The sequence below is a fragment of the Schistocerca nitens genome, chromosome 5 (assembly GCF_023898315.1).
Source record: "Schistocerca nitens isolate TAMUIC-IGC-003100 chromosome 5, iqSchNite1.1, whole genome shotgun sequence".
In the NCBI taxonomy this organism is placed as follows: domain Eukaryota; kingdom Metazoa; phylum Arthropoda; class Insecta; order Orthoptera; family Acrididae; genus Schistocerca; species Schistocerca nitens.
This window is the reverse complement of record NC_064618.1, coordinates 564,264,484-564,289,453: the sequence shown is the minus strand read 5'-3', so window position 1 is coordinate 564,289,453 and position 24,970 is coordinate 564,264,484.

The following is a 24,970-nucleotide window of genomic DNA, read 5'->3' as shown; positions in this document are numbered from 1 at the left end:
AACCATGTAGAATAAGAGATACACTCCTGGAAATGGAAAAAAGAACACATTGACACCGGTGTGTCAGACCCACCATACTTGCTCCGGACACTGCGAGAGGGCTGTACAAGCAATGATCACACGCACGGCACAGCGGACACACCAGGAACCGCGGTGTTGGCCGTCGAATGGCGATAGCTGCGCAGCATTTGTGCACCGCCGCCGTCAGTGTCAGCCAGTTTGCCGTGGCATACGGAGCTCCATCGCAGTCTTTAACACTGGTAGCATGCCGCGACAGTGTGGACGTGAACCGTATGTGCAGTTGACGGACTTTGAGCGAGGGCGTATAGTGGGCATGCGGGAGGCCGGGTGGACGTACCGCCGAATTGCTCAACACGTGGGGCGTGAGGTCTCCACAGTACATCGATGTTGTCGCCAGTGGTCGGCGGAAGGTGCACGTGCCCGTCGACCTGGGACCGGACCGCAGCGACGCACGGATGCACGCCAAGACCGTAGGATCCTACGCAGTGCCGTAGGGGACCGCACCGCCACTTCCCAGCAAATTAGGGACACTGTTGCTCCTGGGGTATCGGCGAGGACCATTCGCAACCGTCTCCATGAAGCTGGGCTACGCTCCCGCACACCGTTAGGCCGTCTTCCGCTCACGCCCCAACATCGTGCAGCCCGCCTCCAGTGGTGTCGCGACAGGCGTGAATGGAGGGACGAATGGAGACGTGTCGTCTTCAGCGATGAGAGTCGCTTCTGCCTTGGTGCCAATGATGGTCGTATGCGTGTTTGGCGCCGTGCAGGTGAGCGCCACAATCAGGACTGCATACGACCGAGGCACACAGGGCCAACACCCGGCATCATGGTGTGGGGAGCGATCTCCTACACTGGCCGTACACCACTGGTGATCGTCGAGGGGACACTGAATAGTGCACGGTACATCCAAACCGTCATCGAACCCATCGTTCTACCATTCCTAGACCGGCAAGGGAACTTGCTGTTCCAACAGGACAATGCACGTCCGCATGTATCCCGTGCCACCCAACGTGCTCTAGAAGGTGTAAGTCAACTACCCCGGCCAGCAAGATCTCCGGATCTGTCCCCCATTGAGCATGTTTGGGACTGGATGAAGCGTCGTCTCACGCGGTCTGCACGTCCAGCACGAACGCTGGTCCAACTGAGGCGCCAGGTGGGAATGGCATGGCAAGCCGTTCCACAGGACTACATCCAGCATCTCTACGATCGTCTCCATGGAAGAATAGCAGCCTGCATTGCTGCGAAATGTGGATATACACTGTACTAGTGCCGACATTGTGCATGCTCTGTTGCCTGTGTCTATGTGCCTGTGGTTCTGTCAGTGTGATCATGTGATGTATCTGACCCCAGGAATGTGTCAATAAAGTTTCCCCTTCCTGGGACAATGAATTCACGGTGTTCTTATTTCAATTTCCAGGAGTGTAGATTTTTAAAAAAATTGTGTGCATTTCTTTTGAGGCGACCCTTGGTTCGGCATAGTTTTTTTTTTTTACACCATTTTCTGTTAAAAGTGACTGTGAGAAAAAAAAATACTGTGTTTTGATAATGTGCGGTGTCTTTTTCTCCATCACAGTCGGTTTTAACGGAAAACCTATATGTAGTTTCACAAAGCGCTTTGCATCCAGCACACGTTGGTCTATCGATTATTCATACGATTTTGAAAAGTATCCCAGTTTGTTTTTGAGCAATTTTGAACACATTCTGAACGAATCGTAAGTTGATTTTTAAATGCGTGTGCGAATGATCAGCATTGTTATAATTATTAGCGAATTCAGACTACCAGAGTAGAAATAAACAACTAACAGAAATAACTGGTAAGAAATATTACATATTGATGATTTTCACGGGTTTGCAGCCGGGTTCCATCGTCCTGACGAGAACACGATATTTCGGCGGACCATCTGGGCGTCATCTTCAGGTGAGATTAAGTGCACAATCACGCCGGAACTGAAGAGACCTCACTGCTGCTTTCATCTTTTACATTCCCCTCTTTGGGGAAGTGTGAGGGGGAGTTTGTAGCCTTTCGGCTTTTACTCTCCTGTGAACGTGTGTGTGTGATTTTTCTATAGTTTTTTGGTGTCTGTGATATGTGATGATTGTTGTGACTGTGTCTGGTACTTGCCTGAGGTAGGCGAGATGTTTGGTGTTATATGGGAAGGAACAGGATTAGGGATTGGATATTGGGATTTTCTCTTCGACTTAATCGTCGAAGATCGTCATGGGGCGCTTGTGCTTATCGCGGGACATGTCATACCGACCTAGGGAGTGGATGAGTGCTTTTCCGGATCTGGAAGAACCCTCATAGAAGGCCCTTGCCAGATCCTGGAAACGCTCTCTCAGGAGTGGGATTTCGGCTGCGGCGTGCAGGTCGTCTGTGGGGAATCCAAGAGGTAAATGCAGTGCCCTCCTGAGGGCGCGGTTCTACAGCCTCTGGAGTTTGCCCAGGTGCTGCTTTGTCGCGTATCCCCAGACAGGCACACATATTCCATTACTGGCCGGATCAGGGCCTGGTACACATTTGCTGCTACTGGGCAGGGAAGGGAGCTGGTTGAGTTCAGGATAGGGTATAGGATGGACATTCTGGCGCAGACCTTCTTGTGGACCTCGTCTATGTGGGGTTTCCACGTAAGACGAGAGTCCAAGGTTACGCCAAGGTACTTGGCGGTTCTGCGCCAGGGGAGTTGGGTTCCACTTAGGTGGAGGTGGTGGGGGGGACGTTGAGGAGGTTCGCGCCTTCCGAGCCTGCGGGTAATCAGCATTGCCTGCGTCTTCTCAGAGTTGATGGTGTTGCGCCAGCGACGGGCTCAGGTTTCTGTGTCGTCTAAAACCCTTTGTAGCCTACGAATAACCAGGTCCTTGTTTGCATTTCTCGTGTAGAAGACTGTGTCGTCCGCGTACTGCGCAGTGCGCACCAGGGGGGCCGTTGGAGTGTCCGCAGTGTACAAATTGTACAATATGGGCCCCAGGACCGATCCCTGTGGCACCCCAGCACGAATACGCCTTCTGGTGGAAGTGGCAGTTTCTACTTTGACGGAGGAAGTCCTATTTGTGAGATAGCTCTTGATCAGCTGAACTATGCTCCCGGGAAGAGACCTCAGATTCGGCGGCTCCTTTATACCGCGAGCAACGGAAGAGCTGCCCTCTGTGAGGCGAAGAATTGCTGCAGCGCCAGCGGTGAAAACTGTCAAAAGCGAGGAATCGCAAAATTAAAATGCAGCCTGTCGGAAACCAGACCGTTGTTGTTTTATCTGTGATAAAATAGGATTCCACGTCTTACCTAAAGGAAAACCTTTATCTCTATTAATAATATCATCAGACAGACGTATTTCAATTGATTCTTTCAATACACAGTCCCAGTGACGGGAAGCCGAGGCAATAATTTGCGTCTCATTTGTTGAGTGGTACTTAAGTAAATAAATTGGTGAAATCAAAGTGAAGTAGAAATTAGAAAATAAATGAAAAATTAGGTTTAGTTTAGAGCGTTACATACTGGCAAACAGCGGGCAAAGCAGAAGAGACAATGACCGTGAAGTCAGCAAGTTCAGAAGAAGCCATCGCCCTCCCCACATAAGCGGACGCTGTCGATTCAGCCGTCAGGCCATCGCCCGACCGGCTCACGTGTTTATCAGTTGTCACACGTGATCAAAGGCCCTCGCCTACATTCCAAGAGCCAATGACCGACGTTAAGAAGATTCTTCGAGAAGCTTTTCAACGTGAAGAAGAGTAGCAGTAGTTTTCAGTCAGTTTCGGTGCTGAAGACTGTCATGCAAGAAGAGACTACATCATACACAGACGCACCAAGTCCGCCGCTGTAAGGGAATAGCAAACAGCAGCCTCGGCGCCAGAAGACAGAAGTTAAAAGGTATTTGAAGTCTGATTTTTACGTACCCAGGTGACTCGTGAGGACGGGAAGGAGACGGCCTCACATCAGCAGTCACCTGTGAGCTGGGATGAAGATCTGACAGCCGAAGACTGGCAAGCGGGAGTCCGTTGTTCGAGTCCGGGACACTGGCCTTCCCCCGCCGCGCCGCTCCGCTGGCCGACGCACAACACACACGCGGCCGCCACATCCAAGGTATCACCATCCGATGCACGACTTCGCTCTCAATAATTAAACGGGCCACCGCACGAGGCGCGTCTCCAGTCAACTGGGCGAGACGGCGACACGAGATACACACCGCCACGCGTAATCAGCCGCCGCTGCCGCAGCAGAAGGCTTCGCAAACGACACAGCTGCCGCTCTACGAGCCAGAACGTCGAGTAAGGAAACAGTTGTACGAAACTTGCAATAAAAGTTATCTTATGTAAAAATGCTGTTTCATTCTACCTCATACCCGAGCCAAGGAAGAACCCACCCTGCCCACATGTTGTTAAGAGAGAAAAATTAATTTATTTATTATTTTGACCCTGACATAATGCTTTAGAATCAAATTCTCTTTGCAGTAATGCTCATCCTGACAATTGGCTAGCATCAAAAGAGAAAACCCAGTTACATTTAGTAACAGAAGTGTTACACATTATACGACGCCGGCCGAAGTGGCCGTGCGGTTAAAGGCGCTGCAGTCTGGAACCGCAAGACCACTACGGTCGCAGGTTCGAATCCTGCCTCGGGCATGGATGTTTGTGATGTCCTTAGGTTAGTTAGGTTTAACTAGTTCTAAGTTCTAGGGGACTAATGACCTCAGCAGTTGAGTCCCATAGTGATCAGAGCCATTTGAACCATTATACGACATATTGTGCCCTTCATTAAGACAGTGTTCAGCAACGGCTGATTTTTCCGGCTGGAGCAGACGTGTATGCCGTTGATGTTCCACACATCGATCTTGAACTGTACGAACAGTCTGTCAAATGTAGTCCTTTCCGCAGTGACAGGGAATCTTGTATACCCCAGGCTTCCTCAGTCCCAAATCATCTTTAACCGATCCAAGAAGGGATCTAGTTTTGGCCAAAGGCATAAGGACGCTTTTAATATCATATTTCCTGAGGATTCTTGAAATTTTCGAAGAAATACTTCCCACGAAGGGTAAAAAAGCAACTGATTTGGGAGTGTCCACCGTTGGTTCTCGTGGGAGTCCAAATTGAAAAGCACGAGTAATTTGGTGATCAGAATACCCATTCTGCCTGAAAACAACCTTAAGGTGATCCAACTCCTGTTTCAAGTTATCGGAATCCGAAACAGCATAAGCCCTCTTGACCAGTGTGCGTAAAACTCCCAAGCGTTGATGTTGTGGATGACAACTTGTAGCATGGAGGTAGCGGTCCGTATGCGTAGGTTTTCGATATACACTGTGTCCCAAAGTAACATTTTCTTTCTTATGTACTAAGACATCCAAAAAAGGTAATTTGCCATCTTTTTCAATTTCCATCGTAAATTTGATTCGTGGATGAAGGCAGTTAAAATGATCTAAAAATCGATGAAGAGATTCCATTGCATGTGGCCAAACGATGAAAATATCATCCACGTATCTCAAAAAACATGTTGGTTTAAGAGAAGATGTCGTAAGTGCCATATGCTCAAAATCATCAATAAAGAGATTGGCGACAATAGGGGAAAGAGGACTCCCCATAGCCACACCGTCAGTTTGTTCAAAAATTGCTTCATTAAATAAAAAATACGTCTATGTCAATACATGGCGACAGAGCTCATTAGTTTCGTCATCCAAGAGCTGACCAATTACAATAAAGACTCCTCCAAAGGTACCCGAGTAAAAAGTGAAACAACATCAAAGCTCACTAGAAGGTCAGATGTTCCAGGGCGTAGAGACGTCAGGTGTTGAATAAAATCGGACGAGTTGGATATGTGGTGTTCACACTTCCCAACGTGTGGGCTCAGAACAGAAGCAAGATATTTGGCCAAATTATAAGTAGGGGCGCCCAGATTACTAACGATCGGACGAAGAGGTGCCCCAGGTTTATGTACCTTGGGTAGACCGTACAACCTGGGTGGTACTGCCGCCCCTGGATGAGGTTTTTTAATGATATCCTCGGGCAATGAGCTCTTCTTAATAAGAGAGATGATCTTCCGCTTTATCCGATCGGTAGGATCGCTCCGTAGCTTACGGTATGAAGAATCCTCCAACAAACAAGCCATTTTTGCCAGATAATCTTCACGAGTAAGGAGAACAGTGGCACTGCCTTTATCAGCAGGAAGAACTAAAATATCCTTATCTTCCCTCAGTGCCCGAATGGCCTTCCTTTCACTAGAAGAAGTGTTTTTCCGTCGTGGTTGTGCTCAACGAAGATGATGAGACACTTCCTGTCTAATTTCTTCTGCCCGATCTTCGGGAAAACGGGCTATGGCCTGCTCCACAGCACTAATAATATCAACAGTAGGCAAATGTCTCGGTGTGGGAACGAAATTCAAGCCTTTCTCCAAAACCGACAAAGTGGCTTCGTCCAATGTCTTGTCGGTAAAATTAATAACAGTCTGGCGGCGACTGATGTCATCAGATGTGGATGGTTGTTGGCGAAGTCGATGAAATTTAGAAGATCTTGTTTCTTCACAGGATTCTTCTGAGTAGACTCCGAATAGGCCCATGAGGTTTCGTCAACCCAATTCCAGGATGCAGAAGACAGACGTGAAGAAAGTTCCAAATGTAAAAAATACAAATCTTTGGATACTAAATCCAATTGTCGACTTGTAAAACGAATTCTCTCACGTATCAAAGCAATTACATATTATCTTCTCGGTGTATCCAAGAAAATTAAATTCTGTCAGAAAATTTTTGCCAGGAGGCCACATTACTAAAGGCCAGTTGTACAGTCCCCGGTTATCAGACGCTTGAATTCTGTTCTCGAAATAGCGCGGAAAATGCGTTGTACGGAAACGTAATAACACCTAACCGGAGAATAAACACGGGATAACTGAAGCCGTGATTCTGGCAGGGATAATGAAGTTAACTGGAGAATAAGTTTTGACAATGGCAGCAGAAGTTCAAGAATTACCGATAGCAAGATTGTTGGTTAGAACAAGGAAGGAGAAGAAACGGGGACATCACACAAATTGTATGGAAAAATATGACGACTCCAGTTTCATATAAAAATTTCATACTACTACTTTATGATCTCGTACTTGAGAAACTGGAGCGTATGAATCAAATGTGAAACTGTTTCCTAGTATAAAACTTGCTGCTTGTAGTAGGCCTAATAGACATTTGATATTGGCACTGCGTAAATTATATTCTATCGTGTTATTTATGTAAGTGACGTATTAAAAAAACGACTACTTGTGCCAAAACAATCTCGTTTATTTGGCGTATGTTGCAATTGCTGCAATACTAGAAAGGACTATTCGTTTTATCTAGCAAACTGTGACAAAATAGACATAATCAGATCGAGGAACCACATCAGTTTTACTTTTTCAGTATTAGACAAAGACGTTTTGATTTTTCAAGTAGCAAAACGTTTGACGAACTTTGATGAGATAATGTGTTCTTTCGCTGAACGGAAAGCACGCCATGTAAAGCTGTAGCAAGATTAGAGAGAAAAAAATGCTGGGACCTAAGGATTGAAGAAATGTGTACTGCTTGTCTCTTGTCTTTACCGATTTTATGTTTCCATTATTTAATTTTATGAGTTTTATTTTACACAAAAGAGAAAGTTATTAGCTAATAGGCAATAAAGAGTGCGAATTTTGTGAAGAGTTCCTCTTTTCCCGCTTCCAAATAATCCCACCCAGTATTAATTGCGAGTTTTTTTTTTAAGGGGAGTGGGGCGTCCAAGCGACCGACTGGAACACGAGAGGCACCACAGGCCATTTTAATTTCGACTGTCCTGAATATAGGCTTGATGGCTTCCATTACAAAACACATACGTTTGAATTCCACAGAGAGAAATACAGTGAACGGCGATTGAAGAATGTTGTGTGAAGAGGCGTGGCACTGCACTTTGGCACTCTTAATATTAAACAATAAGTTTTAAATTTCCTCGAACATACATGTTTCGATATATAAAACTCTTCAGAAAGATGTGCGCTACAAATGAACATTTTTCAAAAAATGATTTTTTAAATTTTTGGAAGAATCGTAGATGCGGGGCTGAATTTGAATCATTTGAAAATTTTAATGTTACCCGTTTGCTATGCGAAATAACATCGCCGAAGCGATTGTCCTCAGAGATGCAGCAACTGGGGAGGTCTTCTCATACCCTGCATACCGATGATCCCAACCGATTTATTCAATCGTTTTAAGCAAATCAAGGTTACAATAACAATAAAGAAAGATCAAAATCGGACATTCAAATACGTTGTAATTGACTGTTTTTACTATTGTCAATTGTACGTGTTCAGTCACTGTTATCACACAGTATCGGAAAAACTAAAACTATGCTACATGCTATTAAGTCATAAGCTATATTTTTACTAAAGAGCAACTGGACGCGGGTGGTCGAGCGGTTCTAGGCGCCACAGTCTAGAACGGCGCCACCGCTACGGTCGCAGGTTCGAATCCTGCCTCGGGCATGGATGTGTGTGATGTCCTTAGGTTAGTTAGGTTTAATTAGTTCTAAGTTCTATGGGACTGATGACCTCAGCAGTTAAGTCCCATAGTGCTCAGAGCCATTTGAACCATTTTTTTTTAACTGGACGCGGAACCGTAAATAATTGGCAGTATAGATGTGCTATGATAATGTGTTGTTTCGCTTTCTTCTACAGAGTCGGTTTTAGCTACAACAGCAGTTACACAATTTTTTTGCGAGGTCCACTGTATATAGCGTTTTCACGAACTTACCATACAGTATCCAAAAAATATAAAAATGTGTATTCTGAAATATTGCGTATAATTTTAAAAAATCTTAAAACGAAAAGGAAAGAATTTTTTGAATTCGTATTCTAAATGACTTTTCATAATTTCGAGTGCCATAGCTTCAAAGTTGGCGAAGTCACAACGAGAAGCGGAAATCTACGTCCTGACAGTTCCCAGGGGCACCCCATATTAGAACGTACGTCCATTTCCCATACATTTATAGCAATTGCGAAGTACTGCGGGTTCGCTAGTATTCGATATTGGAACACTCGGCATTGAAAAACAATTAAGACTACTTAAAGCGGAAAAGGCACAGGACTGGACGGAATTCCAGTTAAGACTTAACACTGGATACGGTGCGGAATTAGCTCGTATTTATCGAGAATCGTTTGCGCTGCAAACTGCGCCTCGTGACTTAAACAGCACTGGTCGCTCCTCTCCACGAAAAGGATAAAAGAACGGAAGCACAGAGTTCGACATCGCTGACGTCCCTCTATTGCAGGATCCTAGAGTAAATTCTAGGCTCAGACATTATGATGTTCCTGGAAACAGACAGACTCCTCTCAAAGAACTCTGCACAACATACTTTTTCCCTCTGAATAAAAACCAGTTATTATGACTAATATTCGTATGCTGACTGCAGTTTTGATTTTAGTTTCCCTCCATCACGTACAGCTTCTTCTGGATGCCAGTTTCTCCTCTGTTACAGAAATATCCATTGATTCAATTCAAATAAGTTTCGGTTCACATGCAACAGGGAAACTTTCTTCTCTATGTGTAATTTGACCTCTGCGTTTGTCTCTCTACTGTAAGCTATTTTAAACAGAAGTGGCAATTCTGCCTTGTGCTGCCACCTGGTGAGTTTCCAAGCAGAAGAAAGAGTGTTGGTGCTAAACTGTAATGGCAGTTACCACTGTTGAAATGAAATGAAAGAATTCCTGACTCGGCTGCAATTAGGCACTGAAATAATTTCTGTGGCGGCAAGTAAAAATTCGTGTCGGACCGGGACACGAACATGGATTTACCGCTTCTAGAGAACGGTCAGCTTGACCGCTGTTTAGTCATTTTGTCATTATGGGGTAACTCATAATTGAGTAAAAGAGTGTTCATTGCACAAAAGCGTGTAATCAGAATACTTGCTGGAGCTCATCCAAGATCATCCTGCAGACATTTAAAGAGCTAGGGATCTTCATTGTAGCCTCACAATATATATTCACTTATGAAATTTGTTATTAACAATCCGAACGAATTCAAAAGTAATAGCAGTGTACATGGCTACAACACTAGGAGAAAGGATGATCTTCACCACTCAAGGGTCCGCAGCTCGTGGTCGTGCGGTAGCGTTCTCGCTTCCCACGCACGGGTTCCCGGGTTCGATTCCCGGCAGGGTCAGGGATTTTCTCTGCCTCGTGATGACTGGGTGTTGTGTGATGTCCTTAGGTTAGTTAGGTTTAAGTAGTTCTAAGTTCTAGGGGACTTATGACCATAGATGTTAAGTCCCATTGTGCTCACAGCCATTTGAACCATTTTGAACTACTCAAGGTTAAATCTAACTTTGGCTCAGAAGGGGGTAAATTATGCTGCCACAAAAGTCTTTGGTCACTTACCTAATAAGCCGGCCGAAGTGGCCGTGCGGTTAAAGGCGCTGCAGTCTGGAACCGCAAGACCGCTACGGTCGCAGGTTCGAATCCTGCCTCGGGCATGGATGTTTGTGATGTCCTTAGGTTAGTTAGGTTTAACTAGTTCTAAGTTCTAGGGGACTAATGACCTCAGCAGTTGAGTCCCATAGTGCTCAGAGCCATTTGAACTTACCTAATAGCATCAAAAGTCTGACAGATAACCATATAGCATTTAAAAGGAAATTAAAAGAATTTCTGAATGGCAACTCCTACTCATTAGTTGAATTTTTAGATATACTAAGTGGGTAATTTTCCCACCCCCGACACCCACCCAAAAAAAATTTAAAAATATTAAGTGTCAAGTAATATTTTGTGTAATGTAATATCTTTTATAGATACCTTTTATTAACCTGACACGTTCCACATCATTACGAAGTGTCGTATCCATGATCTATGGAACAAGTACTAATCTAATCTAATCTGTCGTTTGTTTCGTGATTTATCTACATTTAATTTTTATCCATTGACTAGCAATTACAGAGTACAGGTAACTGAGGAAACGTTTTATTCAATTACACAGTGTAAAGTAATGACGAAAAATTCCTTTAAGTAACGTAGGAAACAGGAAAAAATAACTCCAAGATGCTCCTTATGTACGAAAACAAATCGGTGACCCCTTGTTTTGAATACGCCAGACGTCTGTTGGGGGCATGCTACCAGGATGTTACGCTAAGTCTTCGATGGCCATGAGAATAGAGCTGTACCTTTCAACCCCACTCACTGGGGATGTTCCAACTGCAGGGCGGGTTGCATAAATGCTCCCAAAGCAGTCAGCAAAACTGGACTGACGTATCTGACGTGTCGTCTTATTATGTAGTGTCGCGTAGCAAAAAAGTCCAGAAGTCGACCGACCACGTTCTTGGGCCCACCTCTCAAAAGATAAAGAAAGGCCTTACCCTTTATACAGCTGGCCGCAAGCATCTTCTTTGATAGTGGAAAATTCTTAGCGTCCAGATAGAGGTGTGTACTGGAGATAATTAGGTGCGTTGGCTTCCGGCCATAAAGAGCCAGTATCTGCTGGAGAAGGAACCATACGTAAGCCACCGTACCGCAGATGAGACGGCATTCTCCGTGTCGTTCACGTTACGCCACAGGCAGGCGGGGGTTGTCTGCCAGGACGATAGCATGGAGTTGGTGTCCCGTCAGATATTTTTCCAGTAATGACGATGTGGTGGCGCTCGTTTCCTTGGTGAAGTACGATCGATGAAGTGCATACCTCACGTCTAGTACCCAACTTCTGTGTGACATCATTCGCAAACGTTCCAGGGTGAGTCCACATTAAGAGGTGATAAATATCTCGCATAGTGAAAGCGCTAGTGTGAGAAAGTCTTCATGGACATTACTGTATTCAGGAAGAAAAAGGTTGATATGTGATAGTGCTGATTGATAGCGCTGATTGACATGAAGTAGTTGCGAGTTCTTTGTCCAAAAACCATGATACTGTAGAGACTGTGATTTCATAATTTCAAGATTGTATGTACGTAAAGAGCCTTAGTGCACACACGAACACCGACCAGGCCTAGACGTCCCTCTTTGCTTATGGAGTGTGAGGATGTCATACTCGCCCTTGAGTGTATGACCGGTACTGACAAGATAACCGTAGTCCACTGGGACCCGACGAGCCATCACTGTAGAGAGAGATAAAATTTGTACGATGTTTGTTATTACGGGATGCCATATAAACGTAAATAAACTGCACCTTTTGTAATATCTCCACTGCTCGCAACAGCCAACTTCGAACACTCATCCTGATGTGAAACTTCCTGGCAGATTACAACTGTGCGCCCGACCGAGACTCAAACTCGGGACCTTTGCCTTTCGCGGGAAAGTGCTCCACCATCTGAGCTACCGAAGCACGACTCACGCCCGGTACTCACAGCTTTACTTCTGCCAGTACCTCGTCTCCTACCTTCCAAACTTTACAGAAGCTCTCCTGCGAACCTTGCAGAACTAGCACTCCTGAAAGAAAGGATATTGCGGAGTTCTGCAAGGTTCGCAGGAGAGCTTCTGTAAAGTTTGGAAGGTAGGAGACGAGGTACTGGCAGAAGTAAAGCTGTGAGTACCGGGCGTGAGTCGTGCTTCGGTAGCTCTTGCCCGCGTAAGGCAAAGGTCCCGAGTTCGAGTCTCGGTCGGGCACACAGTTTTAATCTGCCAGGAAGTTTCATATCAGCGCAAACTCCGCTGCAGAGTGAAAATCTCATTCTGAACTCATCCTGATGTTCTGAAGAGACGCCGGAAGTCGTTCGTCACAGTGCGACATTGGCTCGAGTGAAAACTATTCCTGAACAGCGCAGAGTCTGCATCGTCCTGAACTGCGCCACACTTTCATCCAAGAGTCCCCTTCCGGTGGTCATCACGCAGGATTTGGCGACGTTCATTTGGCTGCCAGCTCCGCTCCCGTATTGCTCGAACGAGGTGTTGCCTCTTAAAGCTCATTAGTTTATATGTAGAAGATGTCTGCGTAGGCGCGAGATTTGAATGTGAGTCCCCGCAGGGTGATCTCTAATGAACGACGTTAGAGGCTGAAGAGAAGCGGTTGTAGTGGGATGGCGTACATGATCATTGAAAAGGGACAACCCTGTCGGACTGACCGTGCGATAAATATTGCAGCAGTTAACATTCCATTTCCCGTCACCCTCGAAGAAGAGTCACGAAGTAGCCACATGGTTACTGCAGTCGACATGTTTTTGAAATGGCAATGACGCCTTTAAAATCACATACCGTTGATTATATATTAGTATCTCCGCCGAAGAACGTTTGCACGGACGACAGGACTTGGTACAGGACTCATCTGAGATACATTGGGAGGAGGCGCGTAAAAATCTCAAAATCTGAGCTGAATAAATTGATAGAGTTTGTCAGGTAGCGTGCCTCCGGAGTGTTTGGGTATCGGAATAATTAGATGTTGCAGAAATTCCGGTGGTGGTGGCGTCGTAAGAGACGGTAGCTCCTGGTACTTTTCCCCTCCATAGAATTCTAACAGCAGTCCGTCTCGTCCTGACGATGGTTTAAGAGCTTTATTGGCGAGCGCATCAGTAATGTCTTCAGCGGAGATGTTTGTCAAAAGAGCCATCAAGGGTACGGTGGACCGTCAATGGTATGTTGTAAGTACCACAATTAGGGCCGCCCACACGACAGAAGTGAAGATAGTGAGCTTCGAAGGCCGTTGCGATATCCGCCTGTGGTATGAGCCGTTGGTGGTCAGGTAAATCTAAAGAATGGATCAGAACTTGTCAACATAGTCTGAGACATGCGACAACGTGATGCAATGAAAGAGTTTCACAATTGATGCTGTCTTGGCATCACGGTCGTAGAACACCTTCCAATCGGCGCCGAATAAGGACCAAAATCTTAGTCTTGACTCGTTGAACCTTCTTATTTCAAGGTCGATCTGACGCTCCGGGGATGGTGGGTGCTCCATAAGGTCCCGGAACTAATGTAGTAAAATTGTGTCACATGTCGGTGCCACTGCAATCGTTGCTCGATATACTGCGCGATGTAGCGCTAGTTATACACATTGTACCTACCACAGAAACACAGACGAGTGTTGTGTAATGCATCTTTCACACAATTCCCATTTCTCGTATTGTTCCATAAGGACACAGTGTCACCATCCGTTGGCATTTCGAACTGAAAGTCGAGATACAGACCATGCGAAATCCCTGGTCGACATGTTCAACAATTACTGGATCGATGTGGCCATCAAAACGTCAGAATTTGAGGCCGTCTTTCGTCTTTGCTAAGATCTTGTCGGAAGCAGCGTCGTATGTTAGTTTCGTGTACACAACACTACGAATGTTGGCCAGTGTATTGTGATCGTGTCTTCACAGGGGATCTTCACTTCGCCACATAAGAATTGTTCGACGGTGAACGCTTTCAGTCGCGTGTATTCGTTGGAGAAGGTGAACTCATTTGATTTCAGAATGCAATATCATGAATGATGTTTGTTCTTTCGGACATGCCTAGAAGGACAGACACCATACATATATAAAAGTTGCTACTGTAAAATGTTCAAATGTGTGTGAACCCTTATGGGACTCAACTGCTAAGGTCTTCAGTCCCTAAGCTTACACACTAGTTAACCTAAATTATCCTAAGGACAAAAACACACACCCATGTCCGAGGGAGGACTCGAACCTCCGCCGGGACCAGCGGCACAGGTTGCTACTGTATTTTGTGTTCGGCTTATGAGAATTTTGTGATATACGAGAATATTCAGTCAGAAATTTATGTACAAAATGTGTTACATATGTGGGAAAAATACAGTGAAAAGCCAAAGACATAATCTTACTCCTGTAGTTAAGAATAGGTACGAGTTGTATTTTGGCTGCAGAACTGGTGATCAGGATAAGCCTTTTGCTCCTCATCTTTGTTGCGGCACATGTGCAAGTAAGTTGCGTAAGTGGCTGCAGGGTTCTCGATCATTAATTCCATTTACGTTACCAATGGTGAGGCGCGAACAGAAAGATCATGCCACTGCCTCCTATTTCTGCTTGTTGTTGTTGTTGTTGTTGTTGTTGTTGTTGTGGTCTTCAGTCCTGAGACTGGCTTGACGCAGCTCTCCATGCTGCTCTATCCTGTGCAAAAAAATGGTTCAAATGGCTCTGAGCACTATGGGACTTAACAGCTAAGGTCATCAGTCCCCTAGAACTTAGAACTACTTAAACCTAACTAACCTAAGGACATCACACAACACCCAGTCATCACGAGGCAGAGAAAACCCCGCCGGGAATCGAAACCGGGAACCCGGGCGTGGGAAGCGAGAACGCTACCGCACGACCACGAGCTGCGGACTATCCTGTGCAAGCTTCTTCATCTCCCAGTACCTACTGCAACCTACATCCTTCTGAATCTGCTTAGTGTATTCATCTCTTGGTCTCCCTCTACGATTTTTACCATCCACGCTGCCCTCCAATACTAAATTGGTGATCCGTCGATGTCTCAGAACATGTCCTACCAACCGATCCCTTCTTCTAGTCAAGTTGTGCCACAAACTCCTCTTCTCCCCAATTCTATTCAATACCTCCTCATTAGTTATGTGATCAACCCATCTAATCTTCAGCATTCTTCCGTAGCACCACATTTCGAAACTTTCTATTCTCTTCTTGTCTAAGCTATTTATCGTCCACGTTTCACTTCGATACATGGCTACACTCCATACAAATACTTTGAGAAAGGACTTCCTGACACTTAAATCAATACTCGATGTTAACAAATTTCTCTTCTTAAGAAACGCTTTCCCTGCCATTGCCAGTCTACATTTTATATCCTCTCTACTTCGACCATCATCAGTTTTTTGCTCCCCAAATAGTAAAACTCCTTTACTACTTTAAGTGTCTCATTTCCTAATCTAATTCCCTCAGCATCACCCGACTTAATTCTACTACATTCCATTATCCTCGTTTCGCTTTTGTTGATGTTCATCTTATACCCTCCTTTCAAGACACTATCCATTCCGTTCAACTGCTCTTCCAAGTCCTTTGCTGTCTCTGACAGAATTACAATGTCATCGGCGAACCTCAAAGTTTTTATTTCTTCTCCATGGATTTTAATACCTACTCCGAACTTTTCTTTTGTTTCCTTTATTGACTGCTCAATATACAGATTGAATAACATCGGGGAGAGGCTACAACACTGTCTCACTCCCTTCCCAACCACTGCTTCCCTTTCATGTCCCTCGACTCTTATAATTGCCATCTGCTATCTGTAGACATTGTAAATAGCCTTTCGCTCTCTGTATTATACCCCTGCCACCTTCAGAATTTGAAAGAGAGTACTCCAATCAACATTGTTAAAAGCTTTCTCTAAGTCTACACATGCTAGAAACGTAAGTTTACCTTTCCTTAATCTCTCTTCTAAGATAAGTCGTAGGGTCAGTATTGCCTCAGGTGTTCAAACATTTCTACGGAATCCAAACTGATCTTCCCCGAGGTCGGCTTCTATCAGTTTTTCCTTTCGTCTGTAAAGAATTCGCGTTAGTATTTTGCAGCTGTGACTTATTAAACTGATAGTTCGGTAATTTGCACATGTGTCAACACCTGTTTTCTTTGGGGTTGGGATTATTATATTCTTCTTGAAGTCTGAGGGTATTTCGCCTGTCTCATACATCTTGCACACCAGATGGTAGAGTTTTGTCAGGACCGGCTCTCCCAAGGTTGTCAGTAGTTCTAATGGAATGTTGTCTACTCTGGGGGCCTTGTTTCGACTCCGGTCTTTCAGTGCTCTGTCAAACTCTTCACGCAGTTTCATATCTCCCATTGCATGTTCATCTACATCCTCTTATATTTCCATAATATTGTCCTCAAGTACATTGCCCTTGTATAGACCCTCTATATACTCCTTCCACCTTTCTGCTTTCTCTTCTTTGCTTAGAACTGGGTTTCCATCTGAGCTCTTGATATTCATGCAAGTGGTTCTCCTTTCTCCAAAGGTCTCTTCAATTTTCCTGTATGCAGTATCTATCTTACCCCTAGTGAGATAAGCCTCTACATCCTTACATTTGTCCTCTAGCCATCCCTGCTTAGCCATTTTGCTCTTCCTGTCGATCTCATTTTTGAGACGTTTGTATTCCGATTTGCCTGCTCCATTTACTGCATTTTTATATTATCTCCTTTCATCAATTAAATTCAATATTTCTTCTGTTACCCAATGGTTTCTAGTAGCCCTCGTTTTTTTACCTATTTGATCCTCTGCTGCCTTCACTACTTCATCCCTCAAAGCTACCCATTCTTCTTCTACTGTTTTTCTTTCCCCCATTCCAGTAACTTGTTCCCTTATGCTCTCCCTGAAACTCTGTACAGTCTCTGGTTCTTTCAGTTTATCCAGGTCCCATCTTAAATTCCCAACTTTTTGCAGTTTCTTCAGTTTTAATCTACAGTTCAAAACCAATAGATTGTGGTGAGAGTCCACATCTGCCCCTGGAAATGTCTTACAATTTAAAATCTGTTCCTAAATCTCTGTCTTACCATTATATAATCTATCTGATACCTTTTAGTATCTCCAGAGGTCTTCCATGTATACAACCTTCTTTCATGATTCTTAAACCAAGTATTAGCTATGATTAAGTTATGCTCTGCGCAAAATTCTACCAGGCGGCTTCCTCTTTCATTTCTTAGCCCCAATCCAAATTCACCTACTATGTTTCCTTCTCTCCCATTTCCTACTGACGAATTCCAGTCACCCATGACTATTAAATTTTCATCTCCCTTCACTACCTGAATAATTTCTTTTATCTCATCATACACTTCATCAATTTCTTCGTCATCTGCAGAGCTAGTTGGCATATAAACTTGTACTACTGTAGTAGGCATGGGCTTTGTGTCTATCTTGGCAACAATAATGCGTTCACTATGCTGTTTGTAGTTGATTATCCGTACACCTATTTTTTTATTCATTATAACCCTGTATTCACCTGACCAGAAGTCTTGTTCCTCCTGCCACCGAACTTCACTAATTTCCACTATATCTAACTTTATCCCATCCATTTCCCTTTTTAAATTTTCTAACCTACCTGCCCTATTAAGGGATCTGACTTTCCACGCTCCGATCCGTAGAACGCCAGTTTTCTTTCTCCTGATAACAACGTCCTCATGAGTAGTCCCCTCCCGGAGATCCGAATGGGGACTATTTTATCTGCGGAATATTTTACCCAAGAGGACGCCATCATCATTTAACCATACAGTAAATCTGCATTCCCTCGGGAAAAATTACGGCTATAGTTTCCCCTTGCTTTCAGCCGTTAGCAGTACCAGAACAGCAAGACCATTTTGGTTAGTGTTACAAGGCCAGATCAGTCAATCATCCAGACTGTTGCCCCTGCGACTACTGAAAAGGCTGCTGCCCCTCTTCAGGAACCACATGTTTGTCTGGCCTCTCAGCAGATACCCCTCCGTTGTGGTTGCACCTACGGTACGGCTATCTGTATCGTTGAGGCACGCAAGCCTCCCCACCAACGGCAAGGTCCATGGTTCATGGGGGGTTGCTGGACGAAGTAAAAGGGTATTCTACAAAATCAAAACGTGCTATTTAACATGCCCTCAGCTATGCGGCCAGTTCCCCACGATGCTTCTGCACCTTTGAAGTCACCAAGTGATAGACCATTGAAGAACGAAGTATAGAAGTGCTACCCGACAGCGGTAGGAGCGACGCAGCAGCAGCCAACACAGCACATGTTGGCCCGGAGCCAAAGTACACTACTGGCCATTAAAATTGCTACATCAAGAAGAAATGCAGATGATGAACAGGTATTCATTGGGCAAATATATTATACTAGAACTGACATGTGATTACATTTTTACGCAAGTTGGGTGCATAGATCCTGAGAAATCAGTACCATGAACAACCACCTGTGAACGTAATAACGGCCTTGATACGCCTGGGCATTGAGTCAAACACAGCATGTATGGCGTGTACAGGTACAGCTGCCCATGCAGCTTCAACACGATACCACAGTTCTTCAAGAGTAGTGACTGGCGTATTGTGGCGAGCCAGTTGCTCGGCCACCATTGACCAGACGTTTTGAATTGGTGAGAGATCTGGAGAATGTGCTGGCCAGGGCAGCAGTCGAACATTTTCTGTATCCTGAAAGGCCCGTACAGGACCTGTAACATGCGGTCGTGCATTATCATGCTGAAATGTAGGGTTTCGCAGGGATCGAACTAAGGGTAGAGCCACGGGTCGTAACACATCTGAAATGTAACGTCCACTGTTCAAAGTGCCGTCAATACGAACAAGAGGTGACCGAGACGCGTAACCAATGGCACACCATACCATCACGCCGGGTGATACGCCAGTATGGCGATGACGGATACACGCTTCCAATGTGCGTTCACCGCGATGTCGCCAAACACGGATGCGACTATCATGATGCTGTAAACAGAACCTGGATTCATCCGAAAAAATGACGTTTTGCCATTCGTGCACCCCGGTTGGTCGTTGAGTACACCATCGCAGGCGCTCCTGTCTCTGATGCAGCGTCATGGGTAACCGCAGCCATGGTCTCCGAGCTGATAGTCCATGCTGCTGCAAACGTCGTCGAACTGTTCGTGCAGATGGTTGCTGTCTTTCAAACGTCCCCATCTGTTGACTCAGGAATCGAGTCGTGGCTGCATGATCTGTTACAGCCATGCGAATAAGATGCCTGTCATCTCGACTGCTAGTGATACGAGGCCGTTGGGATCCAGCACGGCGTTCCGTATTACCCTCCTGAATCCACCGATTCCATATTCTGCTAACAGTCATTGGATCTCGACCAACGCGAGCAGCAATGTCGCGATACGATAAACCGCAATCGCGATATGCTACAATCCGACCTTTATCAAAATCGGAAACGTGATGGTACGCATTTCTCCTCCTTACACGAGGCATCACAACAACGTTTCACCAGGCAACGCCGGTCAACTGCTCTTTGTGTGTGAGAAACTTTCCTCATGTCAGCACGTTGTAGGTGTCGCCACCGGCGCCAACCGTGTGTGAATGCTCTGAAAAGCTAAACATTTGCATATCACAGCATCTTCTTCCTGTCGGTTAAATTTCGCGTCTGTAGCACGTCGTCTTCGTGGTGTAGCAATTTTAACGGTCAGTAGTGTGAAACTTACTGGCAGATTAAAACTGTGTGCCGGACCGAGACTAGCACTCCTGAAAGAAAGGATATTGGGGAGACATGGCTTAGCCACAGCCTGGCGGATGTTTCTAGAATGAATTGCTTGGGTAGCTCAGCCGGTAGAGCACTTGCCCGCGAAAGGCAAGGGTCCCGAGTTCGAGTCTCGGTCCAGCACACAGTTTTAATCTGCCAGTAAGTTTCATATCAGCGCACACTCCGCTGTAGAGTGAATATTTCATTCTGGTCAGTAGTGTATTTGCCATCACAATCAGCATCACCTCATCGCACTACGCAGGGAGAACTTAATCACCTCTGTACGGACTTTAATCTGTCACAGGAACAGTCTGCGTTATTGGCTTCGCGATTGCAAGGATGGAATTTACTTGCTCAGGCTTTTAAAGTGACTTCATGTAGGAGGCGCCAGAGTGAGTCTGAAACCTTTTTTTCTTCCTGCAACGAGTTTGTGTACTACAGTAATACCTTTGGTTTCTTTGGAGCTCTGCGTCATGTTCGCAACCCAGAGGAATGGAGATTCTTTCTTGATTCTTCTAAATCAAGTTTTAAGCGGGACCTCCTTAACAATGGTAATAAATATCCCTCACTTACAGTCAGATACTCGGTTAACAAAGAGAGAGACTTACGAAACTATGCGAAATTCGATCAATTACACTATGATATGTACAACTGGATAATGTGTGCAGATCTGAAAATAATAAGCCTATTCACCGTAATGCAGTCAGGTTACACGAAGCACTGCTGCTTTCTATGCAAGCGGAACAGTTGCAGCAAGAAAGAACTTTACGTACGTAAAGAATAGCCTAATAGAAACGCCCACATTCCACGTAAAATGAGTGTGTCGCATAAGCCGTTAGTAACCCCGGAAGACGTACGTCTCCCACCCTTGCATATTAAAATGGTGTCAATGATAATATCTGTAAAAGCCCTTCACAGAGAAGGGAAAGATTTTGCACACCTGAAGTCTTTCCCAATATCAGCGTTGCAAGGATTGAAGAAGGAGTACTTATCGTCCCCGAATACTGTGGCTTCTGCAAGGTACAGATTTCATCAGCTCGTTAAGTGAGACTGAAAAACATGCATGGAATACCTACAGCTCTGGAAAATCACCAACTCTGATGATTATAAAGAGATTGCGAATAACATGATAAACTGTTTCCAGCCTATGAAGCATCATGTATCCCATGAGCTACATTTCCTTGATTGCCATCTTGACTTTTTTTCCCTCAGAACTTGGGAGAAGCAAGTGATGAACACGGGGAGCGTTTTCACCAGCACACTGTAGTTATGAAAAAGCTGTTTCTGGAGCGGTGGAACTGCAGCATGTTGGCAAAGTGTTATTGGTCTTAGAGACACTGTAGAGAGTGAACACAAAAAAACGACCAAAAATGTTCTTCTTATCCTTGGGTGAAATATTTGTTTTTAAAAGGTTTCAAAATTATGTATTTTTCCTAAATATTGGAACCTCTACAAGTGAAAAAGATGTGCGATAGGAAATTTTATTTTAAAATCCTTATTCCACATAACTATGAAAACCGAAAAACGTTAATTTTCTCCAGATAGTAGACAAGAAGTTAAAATGTGTTGCACAGTGGGATCAATGCGGATTCAGTCAAAATAAACACGTGTGAAACACAGCTTGCTTCACGAGGGGTGTACAATAACGATTGGCAATAATGCTCAAACATTTGTTCCCCCCCCCCCCCCCCCCACCAAATGCAATGCACCTGTTATACGTTTGCCATTGCTGGAAGACGTGCAGCAAGCCATTTTTAGACACCCTTTTTCAGGATCGCCTCTAAAGCTTTCAGTTTCTTGGTCTCATCTGCACCTACATAATATTCCACAATCCATCTAATGGTGTGTGGCGGAGGATACGTTTTGTACTACTAACAGATTCCTCCAACCCTGTTCCATTCGCGATTAACGCGTGAGCAATGGCGTAACGGGTGGGAGGTGGGGGAATGGCGGATGTGTGTGTGTGGGGGGGGGGGGGTGGAGGGGGGAGCAAGGAGGTCTATTTTTTCCAGAAAACATATTATTATTGGAGTAAATTCTACATATTATATTACAATACGTGTTTCTGGAGGGGGGAGGGGGGCAAAGAAGCGCAGCGTCCTACCTCGGGTACCGAGGTGGGGGGGGAGGGGGGGGAGGGCGCCAACATAGTGTCGTGCTCCAGCTGCCAGTTATGTTCGCCACACCACTGGACGTGAGTCATTACAAATAAGAGCACTTGCTGTGTTGGTTGTTGATTTGTCACGGCAATAACAGGTGCACCTTCTCCTTCCTGAAGCTCAGCAGTTTGCCAGCGATTTTTGAAAGCGTGATGCGAGAGGACGAGATACTGCTGAGCCCCATAAGTCTCTTCAAATTGTCGTAGGTTTCGGTAGTGTTTTTCTTCAAGGGGACCCAAAAGTTTATTGTCTAACATTGCTTATGAAAATCAGTTACGACGATGTTTAGGGCCGGTTATGACACACGTTCACTCTCAAAATCTGAGAACACTCAACTGGCAAAGCTCTCGCTGTGAAATTTGCAGTGACTAGCGATTAGAGTATCTAGTTCAACAGCTCACGGAAAGATGTCGCAAGCACGCACTTAGCGGAAGGAAAAAATTGGACATCCCTTGTAATAATAGCTTTCAGAGAGTAGATGCAGGTGAACTAATAGCTCCTGTCTTCCGAGATTTTCGGAAAGCGCTCGACATTGTACCAGACTGACGACTATTAGACTATTAACCAAGATACGATCATTCGGAGTGACTGAGTGGAGGAAAATTTGAGTAAGAATCTTTGGAAGCTTCACGATGCTTTTCGTGGATGTTGCTGGTGTATCCAAAGAAATCTCAACAGTACAAAAATTTTAGCGAAGTGGAGGAAGAGCAGCATCGGATCGACGCTTACCAGAGGGAATAGCAACTGAGCATCAACATAAATACATATAACGTACTGCAAATATACAGACAGAAACACCCTTTCTTGTATGATTACACAATTGCAGAACAGTAACTGGAAGCAGTTAGTTACATAAAATTTCTAGGAGTACATGTGCGGAGCGGTCTGAAATAGAACTATCACATTAAATTAATCGCAGGTGATAGACTGAGATTCATATAGAGAGAAGCTTCAAGAAATGTACTCCATCAACAAAGGAATTAGCTTGCAAAGCACACGTTCGACCAAAACTTGAATATTGATCTTCAGTCTGGAATCCACAACAGATATGATTGACAGAGGAAATAGAGAAGATGCAAAGTATACCAGCACGTTTCGTTACGGGTTATTTAGTAAACGCGAAAGCGCCGCGGAAATCCTTAGGCGACTCCAGTGGCAGAAGCTAAACGAGAGGCGTTCTTCATCACGGTATGGTCTACTGTTAAAATTTCGAGAGTGTATGTCCCTAGAAGAATCAGTCAGTATATTGCTTTCTCCACTACGTCTCGCGAAAAGACCACAAAGGTAGAATTGGATGTTAATGTGTTCAACTTGAATTTGTATCAAAACTTTTACAATGTGTATGTTAAGCGACAGGCCGACATTTCGAAACACACGTGCGAGCAAGAAGTTAATCGTTTGTGAGAGGAAGCTAAACTGAAGTTCACAGACAAGAATTCTCTTAGCGACCATATAAATCAAAACATTGAAAAGCTCTGTAATCGTATGGTTCAAAGGAAAGTACAAACAATGTTGGCTTTCATTTTAAAAGTAATTGAAGGTTCTATGAACATATCGAGCACGTCTTATCGTGTAAGTGTTTAGATATAAAAAGTAGTAACAAGAGACATGTAATGGGACAAGTAAAGTCAGTATTAGAGAAGACAAAAGGAAGACTTAGATTTATTAGCATAAGAAAATTGCTACCATTTGTACTGTTCCAACGCTTGGAATTCTTAGCAAGTAGGAGTGAAGATAGAAATCGAACGAATTGAGATACGCTTTGCTAAGATCGTATCAGGACAGAACAGCCCATATGAAAATGTAGCAGAGACGCTCGAGGAACGTTGAAGAATAACGAAATTTTGTTGAGTAATCTTAGTGAAACACTATTCAACAAAAACTGAGATGCCAGCATCGCATATCTGACGTAGGCATGGCCGAGCGCTTCTAGGCGCTTCAGTCCGGACCGCGCTGCTGCTATGGTGGCAGGTTCGAATCCTGCCTCGGGCATGGATGTGTGTGATGTCCTTAGGTTAGTTAGGTTTAAGTAGTTCTACGTCTAGGGGACTGACGACCTCAGATGTTAAGTTCCATAGCGCTCAGAGCCATTTGAACCATTTTCACGTAGGCACCGTGAGAATAAGATGAGATTAGGTCGAGCGCAGCGGCACATAGATAGTCATTTCTATCTAGCCCAATACGCGTACACTGCTGGGCGATAAGGGACCCTTTGCCTGAACCTCTGTACGCTCGTCCGCCCCCTTCGGCAAGGCCGTTCAAAAATGGTTCAAATGGCTCTGAGCACTATGGGACTCAACTGCTGAGGTCATAAGTCCCCTAGAACTTAGAACTACTTAAAACTAACTAACCTAAGGACAACACACACATCCATGCCCAAGGCAGGATTCGAACCTGCGACCGTAGCGGTCGCGCGGTTCCAGACTGTAGCGCCAGAACCGCTCGGCCACCAGCGGCCGGCTGGCAAGGCCGTTGGCACAGTGAAGGTGACTTCTTATGCCGGAAGTCTTTGGCCTCCATTGCAGAACCTTTTTATTCAAAAAGTAAACAGTGCCGGGGATCCAGCCCGGGACCGAAGACGTTTCAATTACAAGTTAAAGACGCTACCCCTTTTTATGCTAGTTGAAAGGCATAGTGAAAAAATAGCTTATCCGGGATTCGATCTCATCACCATTCGGTTTTCGGCACCACCCAATTTGCAGGCAAGCAATTTATCACTTTTTTTACGACCTGTCG